Source organism: Saccopteryx leptura, chromosome 7, assembly GCF_036850995.1.
Source record: "Saccopteryx leptura isolate mSacLep1 chromosome 7, mSacLep1_pri_phased_curated, whole genome shotgun sequence".
In the NCBI taxonomy this organism is placed as follows: domain Eukaryota; kingdom Metazoa; phylum Chordata; class Mammalia; order Chiroptera; family Emballonuridae; genus Saccopteryx; species Saccopteryx leptura.
Genome location: NC_089509.1, coordinates 88936989 through 88939905, shown reverse-complemented (window position 1 = coordinate 88939905; position 2917 = coordinate 88936989). Strand labels below are relative to the sequence as shown.

The 2917-nt window shown below is 46.5% G+C and overlaps 1 non-coding gene across 1 annotated transcript; it reads left to right on the top strand.

The window, feature by feature from the left end:
• Positions 1–409: 409 nt before the first annotated feature.
• LOC136379237 (U6 spliceosomal RNA) lies at positions 410–513 on the top strand. The gene has a single exon (XR_010746723.1). It is a non-coding gene; the product is annotated as a U6 spliceosomal RNA (small nuclear RNA).
• Positions 514–2917: the final 2404 nt, after the last annotated feature.

Below are 2917 nucleotides of genomic sequence, written 5' to 3'. Positions count from 1 at the left end.
TCTCTCTCTTCTCTAAAATGAATAAATAAAATCTTCAAAAAAAAAGTATGAACACTAATGGCATAAGCTGAAGCACTCATGTCTCAATTTTTAAAAGTTTTTATGAGAGTGAGCGTTATAAACATGAAACATTGTATGTCGAGACTGTACTAACCCGAGGACCTCCTGTAGTTGTCTCCAGGGGTTTGAACTGGTGACCTCAGCATTTCAGGTTGACATTTTATCCACTGTGCCACCACAGACAGGTCAGGCAGTCACTACTCTTTAATATTATAAATATTTCTAACGAAATAAGATTTTCACAGATTTTATAATTGTCCATGAAATAATTAGAGAGAAATACCTTATGCTTTTATTATTTCAACATTAGGTAACTATGCTATGCTCAATCACAGTTACCTAATGTTGAGTGCTCATTTTGACAAAACATACACTAAAATTGAAATGCTATAGAGATTAATATGGTCCCTGAGCAAGTATGACATGCAAATTTATGAAGCATTAAAAAGGAATAATATTGGCCCTGGCCGGTTGGCTCAGTGGTAGAGCGTCGGCCTGGCGTGCAGAAGTCCCGGGTTCGATTCCCGGCCAGGGCACACAGGAGAAGCACCCATCTGCTTCTCCACCCCTCCCCCTCTCCTTCCTCTCTGTCTCTCTCTTCCCCTCCCGTAGCTGAGGCTCCATTGGAGCAAAGATGGCCCTAGGCGCTGGGGATGGCTCCTTGGCCTCTGCCCCAGGCGCTAGAGTGGCTCGGCAGAGCGTCGCCCCCTGGTGGGCGTGCGGGGTGGATCCTGGTCGGGCGCATGCGGGAGTCTGTCTGACTGTCTCTCCCCGTTTCCAGCTTCAGAAAAATACAAAAAAAAAAAATTTTCCTCACTACATGTAATTGTTTTCTTTAATCACAAATGAAAGAGATTTAGATGAGTGATTTTTAACCACTGGTTCACCAGAAATTTCATGCCATTCTTTGAAAGAATTTACCACCCTTCTAGTGCATAAAATATCCATCTGGAATGCTGAGGTTGCCAGTTGGAAACCCTGGGCTAGCCTGGTCAAGGCACATACGAGAAGCAACTATGAGTTGATGTTTCCCTCTCCCACAACTTTCTCTCTCGCTCTTCGCTCTAAAATCAGTAAATAAAATTATATATATATACGATATATATAATCAATATATATAAATATATAAAAGAGTTAACCACCCTGATGTTGTATGAAGATTACAGACCCTACTTTAAAAAAATGCTAGCTATTCTCTTGCATACTTCTTTCTTTCTTTTTTTTTTTTTTTTTTTCTGAAGCTGGAAACGGGGAGAGACAGACAGACTCCCGCATGCGCCCGACCGGGATCCACCCAGCACGCCCACCAGGGGCGAGGCTCTGCCCACTAAGGGGCGATGCTCTGCCCCTCCGGGGTGTCGCTCTTTTGCGACCAGAGCCACTCCAGAGCCTGGGGCAGAGGCCAAGGAGCCACCCCCAGCACCCAGGCCATCCTTGCTCCAATGGAGCCTCGCTGAGGGAGGGGAAGAGAGAGACAGAGAGGAAGGAGAGGGGGAGGGGTGGAGAAGCAGATGGGCGCTTCTCCTGTGTGCCCTGGCCGGGAATCGAACCCGGGACTTCTGCACGCCAGGCCGACGCTCTACCGCTGAGCCAACCAGCCAGGGCCCATATTTCTTATTTGTGAATCATAGCCTGGCTTTGTGAAAATATGCTGGCATAATAATGGTTTTACTCTGTTGCCTACTATTCGGGTACTTTATCTATTGAAGGTAACACATGTTGATTCGTCTACATAGGTTAAATTATGTTCAATAACTCTCCTATAATCTCTGTAGCTTAATATGAAAGTTTTAATTTTTTACTCAAGATTCATGTCCAGTGTAGGTTAAAGAGGGGTTCTATTTAGTTATCAGGGACCCAAGCTAATGATGGCTGCACTGTTTTGTAGTTGTACTACCTGGAGTGCTTGGCGTTCTTGGTTGCTTTCTCTCTCCAATTCAAAAGACAGCTGGAGGCCCTGGTCGGTTGGCTCAGTGGTAGAGCGTCGGCCTGGCGTGCAGAAGTCCCAGGTTCGATTCCCGGCCAGGGCACACAGGAGAAGCGCCCATCTGCTTCTCCACCCCTCCCCCTCTCCTTCCTCTCTGTCTCTCTCTTCCCCTCCCGCAGCCACGGCTCCACTGGAGCAAAGATGGCCCAGGCGCTGGGGATGGCTCCTCGGCCTCTGCCCCAGGCGCTGGAGTGGCTCTGGTTGCAACAGAGCGACGCCCCCGAGGGGCAGAGCATCGCCCCCTGGTGGGCAGAGCGTCGCCCCCTGGTGGGCGTGCCGGGTGGATCCCGGTTGGGCGCATGCGGGAGTCTGTCTGACTGTCTCTCCCCGTTTCCCGCTTCAGAAAAATACAGAAAAAAAAAATTAAAAAAACAACAACAACAACAAAAAAACCAAAAGACGGTTGGAGTGTAATACTCGCTGTTCTGTGCTTTTCCAATATCTCCACAAAGAAGCTGGAAACATTAAGGAGCAGGTGATATGTTTGTGGAGCACCCATGTCTCTGCCACACATGTCAAAGTAGCCAAACTTCCTATAGGGCTGCTTTTCTTATCTAGACTCTTCTTGCCACAGTTTACCTGGGTTCTAACTACAAGCTTAGTCCCACCTTCTCCTATGATCATAGACAGGAAGAGATTATGCACTAATAGTTCTCGGACTTTGTATTTTAACTTTTGGGTTAAAACTCAATCCAGTTTTAGGTTTCTATCTCTTTCTGAAAGTACAGCAGCCTACCTTGTGCCCTGGTTCACCCATATTTTATTCCTTGTGCCTGAGTTCCTATTGTAACTGGTAATTTTGAAACTTTGTACCTTTGAGACTGATGCAAAGATCTAATACACAGTAGAACTGAAGTATCTCTAAAAATG